Source organism: Heterocephalus glaber, unplaced genomic scaffold, assembly GCF_053883595.1.
Source record: "Heterocephalus glaber isolate CG9 unplaced genomic scaffold, H.glaber_assembly_v1.0 deba00001538, whole genome shotgun sequence".
In the NCBI taxonomy this organism is placed as follows: Eukaryota; Metazoa; Chordata; class Mammalia; order Rodentia; family Bathyergidae; genus Heterocephalus; species Heterocephalus glaber.
In genome coordinates, this window is record NW_028258333.1 from 28,221,767 (window position 1) to 28,231,536 (window position 9,770).

The 9,770-nt window shown below is 37.4% G+C and overlaps 1 pseudogene; it reads right to left on the reverse strand.

Moving 5' to 3' along the window:
• Window positions 1-493: 493 nt before the first annotated feature.
• On the reverse strand, window positions 494-2,762 carry LOC101716726 (homeobox-containing protein 1 pseudogene; annotated as a pseudogene).
• Between the last annotated feature and the right edge of the window lie 7,008 nt (window positions 2,763-9,770).

The following is a 9,770-nucleotide window of genomic DNA, read 5'->3' on the forward strand; positions in this document are numbered from 1 at the left end:
GTATATCTTTAATTAAACAGGCTTCACTAACAGCTAATATTCTGCTTCATGTGTGGCTTAAAGATTTACAATATGCTCTTAATTATTTCCTTCCTTCCTTTGTGTTACTATTGTCATTCATTTTTACATTTATGTAAGTACATAGTATGTACATAGTATATAAGTACATAGTATAAGTATATAAGTACTATTGTATTCTTTTTACTTTTATATAAGTACATATATATGTATATATGCTATTATTTTTGCTTTAGCTGTTCAATTATCTATTTAAATATGCAAGATTCACTTAAATATTTTGAAAAGGATTTTATTTTAGCTTTACTTATTTCATTTTAATGGTTTTATTTACTACACAAATTCAAGTGTCTGTCTTGTAGCATATTATTTTGCTTGGAGAATTTTTTTTCAAATATAAATAAAATATCTTTAAAAAGTAACAAAAAAGTGCTACATATGTGATCAAGGAAAAAAATTCCATTAGTTACTGCTGCTTAAAGTAGATTAAACTTTATAAATATTACCACATCCATTATCAATATGGCTTCCAATTATTAAATAAATTGCCTGTAGCAATGTAGCTTTTCACACCTCTACAAGGACAGAGTAAAGAGAACAACAAAGCAGTCACATTCTGTTGTACCTTGCACACCCACTGTGGAAGTGGTAAATATCCCCTGCTTTTTTCTGCTCCTCTTTAAGCAAGTGTCTACATCTGTGATAGTCAAGTCAGCAAAATCCCCTAAGTCCTCCATCAACTCAAACTGAGGGGACTTCCTCTAACGGATGCAAAGACTGTGTTCTTTAATCATTTTTGACCTTAGCTCCATCCTTGAAAGACTTTTTTGGTAGCAGGGAAAGGGAACACCAGGACAACCTCCAAGACTTTTCCAGGCAGGCACTGGTAAGTGTGCCATAGAATGTACAGTGGTTCTGAGGACTGTACTTAGCATCCATTAGACATTCAGCTCATACCTTTTTCCAATGCTCTCAAGATGTTTTTTTTTTTTCCTCATAACTTCTGTTTTTTTGTTTGAATCATGGTCCCAAAGGCAGAAGGCAGTATTTTACATACTAGGTCACACAGCTTGTGAGAGGATACGATGTCTGTGTCAGGCATGTTAACACCAACCAAATCTGAGCTCAAGTTTTCCATGGACATTATTAGCACAGCACCCAAAGAAGTGTAATCTAGCCACAGAGTGACTACGTGAGGGATGGCTTATTGCAGCTGAAATCAGTGATTACCATGCTGAGGTGGGGTTCTAGTGTTTCTTTCACTCTGGATACTCTCCAAGTGGTGTCTGTCAATCCTGTACCACTACCTCAGCTTGCATCCTATCAGTCTGGGGAAGGGAAAGGTACAGACTAGTGTTACATGTATCTAAATGTATTCAAGATTTTACACATAGCCTAATACTTGAGAACTGAGGGCTATCTAAATACCTGGAAGCACTTTCTTGAAATGGTAAGGTGGAGAAGTAAGATTTTCTAGCCTTGGGGGCTGGGAGGGGGAAGTTTGGTTGGTTGGTTGATTATTATTTACTGGGAATTAATACTGAGACAGTGTATGCAAAGGCTGAAGGCACCATGCCATCTTCACAGAACAAGACCCTAACGGCTACCTGACATACAAGAAGCTGCAAGTTATACTGTAAGAACACACGTTAAGGATGGAGGAAAGTCTACTAAGGTGCTATGTCTAAAGTAAGTTGACTTGTGTCTAACCCTCCCTGATCAGTCATCATCCAGGGGCTCTGTCTTTATTTCCCATGACTCTTCAGGATTGCAATATTGGGTCTCTTCTTGATCTCCTTCCATTGATAAGCAAACCAACTGTGTTCTTTTATGGTTCCGGATTGGACAGTTTTTTGCCTGGCTTTTGTATAACTGCACTATAAGCATTTGCAATTTCTTCTCATTTTGCTTCCTCTGGGTATTGATTCTCATTGAAGTAACTTTCCATGGCAGCCAGGCACTTCTTTCTCCAGGTGAGGCAAACATGAGGGGAGGTGTTTGTCTCCATTCAGGGTCCTCTATTGGAAAGGGAGCTGGTCTCATACTTAGTGTCACCCCAGGGTTTGTCTTCTCAAGTTGATACTCAGTAAAACGCTCATTTCTTCTGTTCACTGAGGTCTGATCCCTGCTACAGTAGTCATTGAGAGATCTGGCTCTGACACATACCTGTTATCTGTGCAACAACTGCTTGGGAAATCCTCTGCTTGGCACGAAGGGCTTTGATTTCCTCTTCTGATTTCCCCTCTCATTATTTCTTCCACTTTATCTTCTACATCTAGGTCCTCTTCTGAGGCTTCAAAACTGTATGACCTTTGACCCAAGCTATTTGTGTGGTAGTGAGTTGGTGACATCTTCCCATTGGATGTGGACAATCGCTCATTGTTCTCCCTTCCATTTTGATTGGTACTGCAAGGCTTGGGGGAAGTATCATAACTGTTGCTTGGTGATGCAGACATTCTCAAATGCTGGGCCTGTGTGGAAGCTGTAGCTGTGGAGGAAGATGCTGGCACATTGTGGGTACTATTCCCATATGAACTTCCTCCATAGCAGGACCTTCTTCCAAATTTGTCACTATGCTCTTGATCAAGATAGTCCAAAGTTTCTAAGGCATGCGGAATTTTGTGTTTGGTCATTCCAGTACACTGAAGGCACTGAAGTAGATCTATCTGTTCTATGGTAAATCTGGATTCATTTGTGTAGTGAGACATGGTTTCCAGCAAAACCACTGGAGAGGAACGGAGCATACTTTACATGAGGTAGATCAATATCCCTTCCAGAGATGATCAGCATTATTTACCATTCAGGTGACAACAGAACTTCCACTTCAGTAGTGACCATCAAACATGTCTGCAAACACTGCTGAATGCCTTTGGAGGGTAAAATTACTTCAGGTGGGAGCTGCATCCCTGAATCAGTTGATGAGTCCATTAGTATCTGTAGTACAAACTATTCTAAAGGGTGAAGCAGGAGGATCACTTGAGCTCCAGAGTTCAAGACAAGCCTGGGCAACACACCAAGATCCCATCTCAGAATCCTTGGTGAGCTCTCTCCTCCCAGAACAACCCCTTCCCCAGCATCCCAGTGTGAAGGGCTGAGGGAGGGAGGAGGGAAGTCAAGAATTTTTTAATATTTCATTTAGCGTGTTTACCGGCAAAGAATGCTCCAGTTTTTGTTAATCTCCAATCTTTATTTTTCTTTTATTTTGAAAGAATTCTAACTTGGAAGTTTTTCTCTTTCAAAACTTAAAAAAAATGTCACACTAGCATCTTCTGGCATGCACAGTTTCTCTAATAGTTAACTTTGTTTCTTTTGCATGTTACCCTCTTTTTTCCCTCTTGCTTTTGACGGTTTAAATATGATATGCCTAAGTGTGTTTATATCTATAGGTCTGGCATTCTGTGAATTTCTTGAAACTATGGTTTGGTATCTCATTAATTTTGGAGAACACTTGACTTTTTGCTTTCAAGTATTTCTGCTATTCCATCTTCTACCTCCTTTGGAGGAATTTCAATTATATGTATGTTAGAGGGTTTCATCCACAGCTCTGGGATGCTTTTTTGTGTTTTTGTTTGTTTGAGTTTTGTGTGTATGTGTGTATTCTTTATTTTTTCTCTTTGTATTTCAGTTTGAGTACTTTCAAGTTTACTGATACTTTGTTAGACTGCTAAATCTACTGATGAGAGAATTGAAGGCATTCTTTGACTGTTATTTGGTTGTTTCTAACATTTCCATTCCATTATTTCTTACTGCTTCCATGTTTCTGCTGAAATTACCCACCTAACCTTGCAATTCTTCAACTTTTCCATCAAAATTTTTAAATATATTAACCAAATTTATTTTAAATTTTCTGTCACTTGGTCTTTATCATACCTGAATTTAGTTCTGGTGATTGCTATGTCTGTTGGCAGTGTGTATGCATGTTGTTTTATATTTTTCTTTACTTTTTGTCTTTCTCATAATATTTGATTGCATGCTGATCAGTAGAGACAGTAGAGATGGAGGTGAATGGTTTTTATACTTAGAACAGGATGTGCTTTTGCTTCTGATATGCCTTTAGAGGTAGGGTCTGGGTCAGTCTAGTCAGAAATTGGATTGGGTTTGAGAAGAAGTTTTATCCATGGGTATCCTTAGCGCATCACAGGCTTCAAAGTCCTCTCTGATACTTTGTGTTTTGAGTATGGACTGGTTTACCAGGGGGTGGGAGATGTGGTCCTCAATGTCTACTCCTCTCTTAGCTTTAAAGTTTCCCTTTGAGTTTGGCCCTAGAGTGGGGTCTCTCTACACTCTGGAAATTTTCCCAGAAATATTATACTATTAAATATTACTTATTTAAATATTACTCATGCTCACTAAACTGATTGTGGAAGGAGGCAGGATATTTTTTCTTGTTCTAATTAATCCTCAGTCTAGACAACCACAGGATCTCTTCATCTTCAGCTGTAGATTCCTTGTAAGGCTTCCTCTCTTCCAAGTCTAGCTCTAGGATCAACACATATTTCTACCCCTCTCTGCATGATAGAGGTCTTGTTACCTTTCATCAGGTATGATTTTCACCAGTGTCTTAAGGATGATGATGTGGCCTCCCACTTCCTTCACTCCCACACCCCACATTAAGGATTTATTCTGTAGGGGAGAGAGAAGAAAAGGACTAGACCTGGTCTCTTTCTCTGTAGCAGAGCCTGTACCTACACAAGTCTGAGGGTGAACACCTCCTTTCATTTTGCACCTGAAACAACTTTCTGGACTCACCTTGGTCCTACCACCACTTTGCAGTCGTTGCTGCTCTCACTTCAGGTTGACACCAACACAAAGGGTGCATTTTAGGGCTCTTGCCAGAATTTTCTGTGAGCAGCATTTTCTGTGGAGTCTGTGAAAAGAATTTAACCTGTATCCGTATAGCTTTATCTGAAGCCCCAGTTAAGCAAGGGCTTACAAGCCATCTCAGCCTATTAGAATTGCTTTTCTTTAGATTTCAGAATAGTTATTTGATTTGACTTCAACTCTCTGATGGTTTTAATAAATGCACAAAATTTCAATATTATCTAGCTTTTGTTTCTTTTGAAGTCAGGATGGCAGTGACAGTGTCCAACTCTCTGCATCTGAACTAGACACCAGTATCCATCAGGGTTCCTTATTGCTTTGTTTTTCAGAAGTAAGTAATGATAGGAAGCAAATTTGCCTAAAGGAAAGAATATTATTATATTTATGGATAGGAAACTGGCTGCAAATTTCTATGTATAGGTAAAGATGATGTTTGTGATGTTGATTTTGAGTGTCAACTTGACTAATTAGGAAATACTCAAAAGCTATTAAAACACAATTCATTTTAATGCTTCAATACTCACTGAAGCTGTTGTTCTGCTAAAAGGGAAACCCAGGTGACTTTGTTTTGGATTAGAATGATTGGGCTGCCCCAGGTATGTCTGAGAGGGTGTCTTCCAAAGAGACTAGCTTGTGAATCAGCGGACCTAGTGGGAAGCTTCACCAGTGGGAGTGCACCATCTAATCTGCTGGGGGCCCAGGCAGAACAAAAATATGGAGGAAAAGCAGATTGGCTCTTTTCCTGAGCCAGGATGATGGCCTTCTCTTGTCCTTGAATATCAAATCTCCAAGTTCCTTATCTTTGAACTCTGAGACTCACACTAGCCTCCCACCAACAACCTTGGCTTTTGAACCTTCAGGATCAGGCTAAAATGTCACCAACTGCTTCCTTAGTTCTGAAGTCTTGAATGTGGACTGAGCCACACTACCAGCTTTCCTGGATTTCCAGATTGTAGATGGCCTATTCTTAGGCTTCACATCAAGTAATCCAATTCTCTTAATAAATCCTTTTCATGTACCTCTCTATACATCCTATGGGTTCTGTATCTCTGGAGAATTCTGAATAAAATAGTTTATTATTAGCTTCATTTTAGAGATGAGAAAACAAGGCTCAGAGAAGCTTAATTAAATTGCCTGAATGACACAGTAGTGGGTTAGTAAGCAGGCACCTGACTGTACTATACTGTTTCTCTTACTATTTCTATAAAATGTGGTAAAAATATAAATAATGCAAAATATACCAGCTTAATCATTTCAAAGTGTACAGACCAGAGTGTTAAGTACATTCAGATTTTATAAACTTTTTTTGATCTGGACACTACAAGTGAACTTCAAAAGTGTCATAAAAATAAAATAAAGTCATAAAAATAGCTGGGCATAGTGGTGCATGCCTGTAATTCCAGCACTCTGGAGACTGAGGCAGAAGGATCACCATGAGTTCCAGACCAGCCTGGAATACACATAGTGAGTTCAAGGCCAGCCTGAACTAAATAGCAAGACCTTGCCTTAACAAACTAACAATAACAAAAAAGTCATAAAAATAACATTTACTCAGTAACACACACTGTAAAAAAAGCAGTGAATCAAGATAAAAATAGAAGTAAGTAGAAAATTACTCACCCCCAGCTCTGATAGAATCACTTTACACATTTTGATAAATGTCTTTCTAGTTTTCTGAAGCATTTAAATATGAGTACATTGGGCCAGGGATTTGGCTCAGTGGTTTCACTGCTTGCTGTGCAAGCACAAGGACCCAAGTTTGATCCCCGGTACCAAAAAAAAAAAAATGTGAGTACATTTCTTAACTGAAATCATACTGAAAGTACTGTGTAAGATTATACTGGCTTTATTTAGTGGCCAAATTGTTTCATTTTTAAATTATATTATAGTTCCCTAACTTCCCCAAATATTTATAGATGGATATATAGATATCTCAAACTTGTATTTATGTTCACTTTTTAGAAAGCTAAGTTACTTTTCTGCCAATTTAACTTACATTTGTTGTTTTTGGCCATGATTCTAGCCTCTTGAGTTTTCCTTTAATCTTCATTTTATCATCCATTATGTTTCTCTATTCCTGGAACTTGATATCAAGGTCAAAGTCCTCTTGATACATCCCAAAAGAGCCTTCATCCTGTTAGGATAAATATATGCATCAATCCTCATAAGCAGCTGTCAGAATTTTTCTTTTTTGGTAAAAGGCCAGAGAGGAAATGATTGTAACCTTGTGAACAAGACAGCTTTTATCAGAACTCCCTCATTCTGCTATTGTGCTGTGAAAAAGCCATAGACAACACATGAAGGAGGGGAATGTGTCACAATAAAACTATTTGAGAAATCCAAGCAATGTCTCTGATTTGGTCCTCAGGCCTTCTTTGCTGACCCTTGCTCTTAAGATTGGTTAATTGATGTGAATCTGCACAATGGTATTGGCATGCAGACAACACTGTCTCAGGACCACCATTACAGCTAATTGGATTAAAAAGGCTTTAGGCAAGATATGTGCTCTTCACTACCTCAGAGGTTTTATTGCTTCTCATTATTAAGGAAAGACAATCTCCAACATTTCTTTTTTTTTTCTTTTCCATTTTTCTTTTATGAAAAAATAAAGCAAATTTTCATAACCAAATAAGATAATAATAATAATTACACTGTATGTCATTATCTTTAAAGTAGTCACTCAGTACAAGACATAAACCAAAAAGACTTACAAAAAGAAACAAACAGCTAATAATACAAACTGTCTTTTCAATGAACTAAGATAAACTAGTATAAATGAAACAAATTCAAATGTATATTGAAATATTTTTAAATAGAACATACTATGTAATTTGGTGAAGTATTTGAACTCCCTATTTCCTATTTATCTCCCATCTATTTTGTTCTCTCTCATATATATATATATATAAATTAATACATATAAGGGAATATATATAAATGAATATATATTCATTGAATATATATAACCATATAAATGAATATATATTCATTTCTTATCACCTTGCCTTTAGCACTCATTGCAATTTAATATTAGTTATATTTCTTGGGATAGCATACCCAGTGATACAGGGGGAAAAGATGTAACTCCCAAACCCACTAGATATCCAAAACAAGCGTTCATGTTCTCTAAAATCAAAGAATGAATTCTAGGAACAGCAGAGGTTAAGAGTAGGAAGTATTTATTGGGAGAAAGAAAACTTCTACCTAAGAGAGACAGAAGGGGGAACCAGAAAGTGGGTTGCCCACGCACCCAACTTTTCAAAGCCATGTAGCGAGGCAGGTACAAAGTGGGACAAAACTATAAGACCCAGTGGAAATTTACAAGGTGGGCATGAGGTGGGACAAAACCATGACCAACCAATAAGACTACAAGTACAGTCACCCAGGTAATATTGATTAAATGAGGGTCAAATCGGGGAGCAAGTCATGTAGCAAGCATACAAGGATTTTCAGTAAGGGTGGGGGTCAGGGATATTTCCTGGAGAGGCTGGGTTAAGACCCTGACCTCCCCCTGAGGTGATTGATACCTATTTAGAATATCAATCACTTCTATTATCCCCAGGGGAAGCAGAAGGATGTGTAGTTTCTCCCCTTTTACAATTCTGGCCTTCTGTGAATGTGTCTTGATTTTCTCCAGTGTTGGCTCCTTGCTGTGTTGGCTCCTGGAGGGCTGGTCCTGTCTAACTGCACACATGATATCTAATTAACTTACCTATCTGCAATACTACCACATGTTCTAATTAGAGAATCACAAAGTATTTTATTATTTTTTCATTATATAATACTGATTTTGAGAGAGTGAACAATTATATTGTTAAATATTCTGAAAACTATACATCTTAGTTAATAGTATACTAGAAGTGCCTAACCACAAGAGGGGAAAATAAAGCACCCTGACTTATAGTGCTGATGATATTTGTGGTTTTATCTTCCAAATTTGACCAATTTGAAACTACCACTATACCATCACTGGCTGTAGAATTAGGAAGCAGAGAGCAGAGTAGTTTTCCTGCACTGGTACAAGGCAGCTTTAGCACACCACTGCTTAGCCTAGGAGATCCTCAAGTGTTCTTGGTTCTTGGTTACCATTTATATTTCTAGGAACTATAACTTTAAATTGTTAGGTTTTCTGTTATTCAGGAAATCTGCAACTATAACTTGTATTTTTCCACCAAGTTTATCTTCTCTTATTGTTAAAGACTTTAGGTATGTTAAAGATGATTATTTTCTCTTCACAGACTTTCTTTCTAGCTTCAAAAATGCCGCTAGAGACAAGTTGTGTGAATCACACATGAATCAATCTAAAGACAAAACAAAACAATTGTATCAAGTCATTTTACTGTTAAAAGTTGCTCATGACAGCTACTGTAACCAAGACAATGTCAGGGTGCCCTAACGGGGGGGGGGCTTAGTACAGACTTATTAGGGAGAAAGTTTGTGGGAAAGCTAGACAGAAGCTTACCAAGAGAGTGTGTATGATTGATTTCATATCAGTAAACCAGAGTTGTTTGTTATAAGGGTGTAAAATAACTACCTAGGTACTCATTCCTAACCAGCTCAAAACTCAAGTGGTGACTATGGTCTAACAAGATGAGGTCATAAGTTGTTATTTGCAATGAGATCCAGGGAAATGATACAAATATTGAGCACTTGGAAACTTCTCAGAGAATCTTTGTTGTGAGACAAACTTAAGAGTATTTTAATTTCCAAGTTTCTTTAGTGGGCAAAGAGACTGAGCCACTCGTGGTAATGTTAAAGAGCCTTAAGTATGTGGAGGAGTGTGTTGAATAGAAAAAATTTAGTCGAGAATTTTGACTGAGAGCTAAGAGAATAGAGAGATACAGAAAGAGACCCCATTTTATATTTAATATAACATTCTGAAGAATTATACATTTTTCTTATTAAACACATAAATCACTACTTCCTCATAT